General features: G+C 29.7%; 1 long non-coding RNA gene across 1 annotated transcript; it reads left to right on the plus strand.

The window, feature by feature from the left end:
* The first annotated feature begins 5,760 nt into the window (after positions 1-5,760).
* Positions 5,761-6,802, plus strand: LOC128128651 (uncharacterized). Its single transcript, XR_008226651.1, has 2 exons — positions 5,761-6,110; positions 6,463-6,802. It is a non-coding gene; the product is annotated as an uncharacterized LOC128128651 (long non-coding RNA).
* The last annotated feature ends 1,215 nt before the right edge of the window (positions 6,803-8,017 follow it).

Below are 8,017 nucleotides of genomic sequence, written 5' to 3' on the forward strand. Positions count from 1 at the left end.
TATATTCTGACATTAAAAACTGGATATAATCAATTGTTTGAGATTTTTATTCATTTTCCGGAAGGATAATAATTTTGTTAAAGTTTACTGTGTACAGATCTGCTAAATATATATGTACAGGCTTTAGGTTTAGATAAATAATCTTGGTTTTTTGGTCAAAACGCCAACTCACATATTTTTTAAAAGAATGAGCAGTTTTTTGGAGAAATTTTGGAAACATGAACCATTATATTCAACCCCCTTTATCGAAATTGAATTCAATTTCGCAAGGTATTGTGTTTTTCAGAAAAAAAAAAAGTGTTTGAAATGTCATACGATTGTTTTTGTATTTCATTCATCTCTGTGTTAGGCCTTGTTTCTTTTCTGTTTTCCCTTCAATTGTTGTTCAGAGACATCCTTGGTGTGTTTGGCTTATGGAATTCGAACGAATTGGAATCTCAAATTCCATTCCATGGTGTGTCAATGGAATTAAATTACGGGAGATTCCTTTAAATCCATTTTTGAGATATTTTATCGTTCCTAGAGGTGTCTGGTAAGAACTGAATTTCATTCTTAATGTTTCATTGAAAGACGATATTGCCCTTGTAAACCTATTAAAACTACATTTCAATTTATTTACTAGATTTATAAACGAAACAGGAAATAGTAAGTTATGATGAAATTGTGTGGGTATGGACAACTTTTTGGATTTTTTTTTTTAAATTGTATTATTGTGCATTAATGAATATGGAAATTAATAAAGTTTTAAGAAACTAAATTTTAATATATATATATATATATATATATATATATATATATATATATATATATATATATATATATATATATATATATAGACACACACACATACACACAATATTAAAACTTGTGTAATACATAGTTTAAGACTTAAAAATTAGCATAAATAATACGTAGTAAGTGATTTCCTATACGGGTTGATTGAGAGAAAATTTTAAATTAGAATGAGTAACATTAATTATTAATAAAATGATATTTTCTAATAAGATTTGACTTAAACTGAAAATAACTAGATACTATGTCTTTGTCCGGTAACTAAGGACAATTCCATAACTCAATGTCACTACAATCACAAACATAAGAATATAAACGACCAAGCTTGTGGGTGCTATGGATTGAACCAATGATACACATTGAAGATCCAGCTATTCACCAAGATAGTAAGCCCCTTCATCTTGTTGTTTAGATATATCTGTACATAATGTAAAGTAGTTTACAAATAAAATCAAATATTATAAACATTTAAAAAGTTTCAAATAACAAACTCAAGAAAGATAGAGAAAAGTTTTTGTAGTGTTTTTCATCAATTTATATGAATGTATTATTTGGATCAAGTGTTTGTCTAAATAAAATATGTTTCAACGAAATGGTAAAAAAATTGTTGAACTTGATGCAAGAACCACAATCAAAATGATAACGACACTTTTGATAAAGAAAATGCTCTTTGATATAAGATTTATAAATATTTTACAGAATAGATAAATTAATAAATAAGTTGAATATGCATCATTGGAATAAAGATTATATACCAGGATTCAAGATAACAGAGTTAACATAAGATAATATAATAGGATTCAAGATAATAGATTTAAAATTTGTTAGATTATATATATATATATATATATATATATATATATATATATATATATATATATATATATATATATATATATATATATATATATATAAAGAGGCCCTCAATGAAATTTCACTTCCCTGCAGTCTATGTCATCATCCACCTTGCATAACTCCCTCTCTCCATACCTCATAGCCATTAGGTCCACCACCCTTGGTCGGTAACCTTGAAGCGGACATTTTTAGCAATATTAGAAATAAAAATGAGTGTCCACTTTATTAAAATAACTAGGGATGGTTTGTTTCACGAAAATGAAAAATTATATAGTCGTTCTTTTTACCATTTTCTCTTTTACCATTATAAAATAGTTAAATATAAATCATGATAATAACAAATATTAATGAGGTATTAAAAAAATTAGAGTTGCTTTCGTAAGTGGACATATTTAAAGATCTCAATGAGATTTCTTGTAATAATATGTTTTGTACGGTTTAATATAGGAAACATGTAAAGTTTTCAATGAGATCTCTTTTAATATTATGTTTTGTACTCCAGTGGTCCTATATTTATTGTATTTTTTGATTTTTGGAGTCTTTTTTGTTTAACTTTGACCTTAAGTATATTTGTTTTTTTTATATATAATACTTGATACAAAATATATGTTTTTTTTCATTGTTATAAGTTTCATCAAGTAATATATAACACAAAATAACCAACACCTTTAATACTTCGGGAAAGCAAAAATAAAGCGATACAAGGAGTTAACATGGTTCAGTCGATATGGCCTACATTCATGGGTAGAAACCATATAACTTTTCTATTACCAAAATGTTTCAAAAGAGATTACAATTGAATCCCTAACTACAAATACTTATAACCATTAACCCTAGCAATTATATAGGGTTTCGCCCATATACAAGTAAATCAGGAAATCTCCAAACACTTATCCCTTCTAGATTGCCATTTAGGTTTTCTTCACTTCATTTTGAGTCGAATTACCAAAACATCAAGTCACATGCTAACATTACTAAACAACAAACTGCTGCACATAAATTATAACTCAACTCCAAAATCCAAAATATTTAAAACTTAACGTCTTCTCAAAACAGAAATCTTCTCCAACTTTACCAATTGCTCAAGTGTTACTATAGACCACCTATCTTCAATCTGAGCAAACACCTTCTGATTCAAAGAGTCTATAATCATACTAACATTCTCAAATCCATAAACCTGGTGTCTATCTTTCATTTTCCCCATTTCAGGTTTAAACATCAAATTATTTTGTTGTGCATGAACCTCAACAACCACCCATCTTCTTTGTCACACATCCTTTTGACACCTGTGCAGTCGCCTTCTGAGCCTTAAACCCCCTTAACCATGGCATAATCACCTCTATCCCTTCGTCCGCTTGGTTCACTGTATTCAGACCCATATTGAGCCGATATCTCACATGCTTATTGGATAAAATCTCAGGTGGAATCAACTCCTTCCAACTCAAATACCAATTTATCACTTCTTGAAAATTGGGCTTTAAACATAACCATTACTACAAAACCTCTAACCATTTGTTATAAAACACATCCATTATATGAAGCATGTGATGAATCGGAATCACAGAAGCCCAAGTCCTCACCCAGTGGTCAAACTTATGATTTGCTAGGTTGACATGGAATTTATGCATCACAGCCAACAATTTTGGAATGATATATCGAACTATTATCTGTTCCTAGCTTCTTGGATTAAAAATCGTCTTCCATGGTGATAAAATATAGTAAGCTGACATGTCACTCGAATGTCATGCTTGCAGAACACCTTCTACACGATTTCATAATGATATAATACAATGTCTCGAGCTTCTGTCCCAACAGTGGCATCCATGGGTGGACCCACGAGTGTATAGGAATGGTTTTGCGATGTGGATCCTACGAATCAACATCAAATGCTAATTTGTGCATGCCAATGTTACCAAGTATGGTTTGAACTTTGAAGAGCAGAGTGAGGCAATAACTGTTCCCAAGAATCTAGGAACCTATGCAACGGTTCCGGGTCCCGCACTTGCCAAGTAGTGCCACATAATCTACCAGCAAGGAACACAACCTCCATGAAAAGCGAATCAAATATGTTCAGACTTTAGATTTTGATAAATAATTTGTATTTTTGGTCAAAATCACAAGAAAAATGCACATGTAGATAGATTTAGATAAATAATCTTGGATTTTCGGTCAAAATCACAAGAAAACACATATGTAGATAGGCATGGTATTTTGTGGGTATAATGGTTTAGATCCAATTTATGTGTCCATAAGAGCTCCATCAGAATATAACCAACATAGGTTGTATTTGTGAAGGCATATCCACATCCTGTAACGGACAAAAAGTACAGTTAAAGGCATAAGAATCAACAAGAAAGGACGTAGAATATGCTTTTGGGGTCCTTAAAGGATGTCGGGACATATTAAAAATGCACGTATGGTCCATGACAGTGAAGAAAATAAGAAATATAATATATGCTTGTATTATCCTAAACAATATGATAATGAAAGATTGGGATGTTGCGATATCTCATATACATCAGCCGAACCCCCCCCCCCCCCCCCCCCCCCCCTCCCCTCCCCCCCAAATGATGAAGTTTATGACCCATGGATACTATATGAATTACGCAATGCTGAAACCACCACCAACTTCGATCCGATCTTACTGATCGTATTCAAAATATCTACATTTCAACTTTGGATAACTAGTTTATTTTAATTGTCGTTTTAGGATTTTAATTATTTTGTCATTTAAAGTGTGTTTACTTAATTATCGTGTTATTCTTTTAATTGTAGTGTGATTCTTTAATTAAATGTTATTTTTTAATAATGTTTAAGATTTTTTTGTTTTAAATTAGCAAAATTTTATTTTTAAATAAAAAATGTTAAGTTTTATTTTATTTTATATTTTCTAGTTTAATTAAATAAAAAAATTATATGGCAAGTGGGTTGGAAAAGATATAGTTTTTGTTTGTTGTAGGTTGGGAAAGATAGAAATGAGAGGAGAGAGAAAACTTGTTGTAAAGGAGGAGGGAGTCATTTCGTTCCAACCCACAACCCACTGTCACATTAGTTTTTCTATTTCATTTTTCTTCATCTTTCTCAACCAACAACACACAGAAACCCTATCTTTTTCAACTGACTCAACTCATTCAATTAAAAAAAATACAAAACAATCAAGGTAAAATCTTAATTAGCAATAGAGTTACCAATGGTACTCCCAAGATATCACTCCCAAGAAACCCGCTTCATCCTCTCTCTACTTTCTCTTTCTCATTTTCTCCTCTACCATGTGTTTTAAGACTTGTACCTTAGTTTTGTATTTTTTTTTAATTGAGTGAGTTGAGAAATATATGATTTTCCTATGTTGTGGGTTGGGAAAGATGAAGAAAAAAGAGAGACAAAACTGATTTGACAGTAGGTTCAGTGGGTTGGGAGGGAACGACTCCTTCCTCCCTAAGAGTGGGTTGAGAGGAAAATGACTCCCTCTTTCCTTAGTATAATGGAGGCATTTTCTAGTTTGTTTTGAATTATATAATGGGTTGATTTATGTCAAGAGATTTATGGACATTTAAGGGGCATCGAGTATATACCCTTGTTGCCTCTGCCATTGAAGAAAGGCCCACAATGAAATTTGGGTAAGGCTCTAAAAGATTTCGCTTGTTGGGTGCACTTTGGGCTAAGGAGTAAATGAAGCTGGAAAGTAAATATAACCCATTTTGTTGGCTCTCTTAGCTTTCAACGCTTACGTAGAAGAAAAAAAAAAAGAAACAATGATACAATTTAATCTCCAACCAAACATAAGTTTGGTTCATGTTGTTCATTATCTTTCTCTACTGTAGTCAATAAGTTCGTATTATATTTGATTAAGTAAATGTAAATAATTGGTTATTTGTCGAATGCAGTTAGGTTTTAACCTAACTTGTGTTTGGTAACTTTAGAAGCCCCTAATTCTTATCACTTAACATTATGTAATATTTTATATCTTTATATAAATGCATATGATTATTTGGAAAAGTTATGCTCTTAAATGTGATTTGAGATTATGTAAATACGTGTTTGTAAATAATTAATTATGATTCTAAACTGTGAAGTGAGTCTTATGTGATTTTGTTAAATTTATAAAATTTATAATTGTTTGAGCTTTGAATATAGGTTAAGCGAGGTTACATTTGAATGGAATTTTTAATTTGTGGATTATATGTCCATCAATTGAATTTTTTAAACAACTAATTTGAAAACGTGCTTAAATTGCCAATAATTAATGATCCATAAGTGGTGTTTATCTATACATAACAATAGGGAACGTAATGAGTCTCCTATATAAGGGGGTCGGGGTGTGTTTCTTTACATATATATAAATTGTTTCTTGTGATGAGATATCAAAATGAGAAAAAGTTTATTTGTGTTCATGTTGCTCCTTGTCCTTTTTGTTACAGACATTTTACTTTATTCCTAATTCCTATTTTATGCTTTTTGCTCGTGTAATGTTATTGCTTTTTATATTCTTTTTGTTACATGTTCATATATGAAGATTTTTCACATACATGTTGATTCTTTAAGTTTTGTTTTTAGTAATAATTATGGAAAGTACATGATTAATGATGGTTTTGGATTTTCAAAGTGGATATATATTATAGAAACAATATTCATCACCTGTACATGTATGTTTTCTGGGTGAGGACACTTTATTCATTATATACAATTATCATGAATACAAAGGATAAGTACAAGTGATGTTTACATTAAGATGAGAATGAAGAATTAATGTGATTTTGAGAGAATGAATAAATGTAGATCTGTATGGTTGACTGGTGATGGATTGTTTTGTTGCAGATGAGACTTTGATGACTTGGACAGAAGCAGGGAGAGAACCAAGGAAATGTCAAGAAGTAGACACGAAATATCCTTGTCAGGATGATTTTACATGTAATCAGGACTGCATAGATTTACCTGGTGATAGGAATGTAACCGGAAAATGTGAGATAAGGGATAAGGTTAAGCGATGTGTCTGTAACTATATTTGTTAATCTTGAGCATATGCTCAGTGAAGTTACTTATAATACTATTCTATGTACATGTACACCGGTCACATGACTTAATTTCGTGTATGCCAGCTGTCATTTCTGATGGTTTATTACTTATTTAATATCAATAAAATTGTTTGTGGGTTTTAGCATACCTTGCAACTCTACATGGGATCGACTCTTATCAGCATCTATTCTGACATTAATAACTGGATATATATATATATATATATATATATATATATATATATATATATATATATATATATATATATATATAATCAATTGTTTGAGGTTTTTATTCATTTTTCGGAAGCATAATAATTATGTAAGAGTGTAGGTAAAATACAGAAGTAGTGCAGTGGCATTCCCTAAAGAAGATAAGTTTTTTGGGAATTTATAACAACAATTCTTTAAAAAAAAATGCCAACTCACATATCTACCCTAATAAATAAGAATGATTTTGCCACATGTCATTCTCTCATTCAATTTGCGACATGTCATTTTGTCATAATTTAGAGATATATTTATTTTCCACTTGTCATTTATTTCATTTTCCATTTCTAATATATTATTAATTAGTTTCCATAAATTAAACTTACCATAATGATATTAATTTCAAATTTTAAATTTTAAATTTCAATTTCAATTTCAAATAAATTTACAGTTTAAACCTTTGTGTTTAACATTTTGTTATAATTAACCTATTTAGTATATGGGTCTGATAACTAAACAATAATTTTAATTTATTTATTTTTTGAATGTTTTTTTTTCTCATAATTTTTATTTATTTCAAATTTTAAATTCAAATAAACTTTTCATTTAATCGTTTCTATTTAACATTTTGTTTTAATCAACCTGTATAATATACGAGTTTCACAACTAGTTTATAATAGAATGAGCAGTTTCTTGGACAAATTATGGAAACATGAACCATTATATTCAACTCCCTTTATCGAAATTGAATTCAGTTTCACAAGGCATTGTGTTTTTCAGAAGAAGAAGAAAAAAAAAAAAAAACCCAACAAGCAGATGCTTTTGAAAAGTCATACGATTGTTTTTATGTTTCATTCATCTGTGTTTTAGGCCTTAGGGGCTGTTTGGCAGGATATTAATTTTTAAGATCTGAACTTTTAAGAGGTCTGAATTTCTAAGAGGGTCTGAACTTTTAAGATCTGAATTTTTAACATGCTGTTTGGTTGGAACATCTGAATTATTATCTAATGATAAAAATGACTATTTTACCCTTATATAGTTTTGTTTTGTGCTATAACCAAATTAAACATAATTTCTTTCAAATTCATTTCTTTCAATTACAATATAGCCAAATTAAACATAAAATTTTACAAATTCATTTCTTTCAA

The sequence above is a fragment of the Lactuca sativa genome, chromosome 9, assembly GCF_002870075.4.
Source record: "Lactuca sativa cultivar Salinas chromosome 9, Lsat_Salinas_v11, whole genome shotgun sequence".
Lineage (NCBI taxonomy): Eukaryota > Viridiplantae > Streptophyta > Magnoliopsida > Asterales > Asteraceae > Lactuca > Lactuca sativa.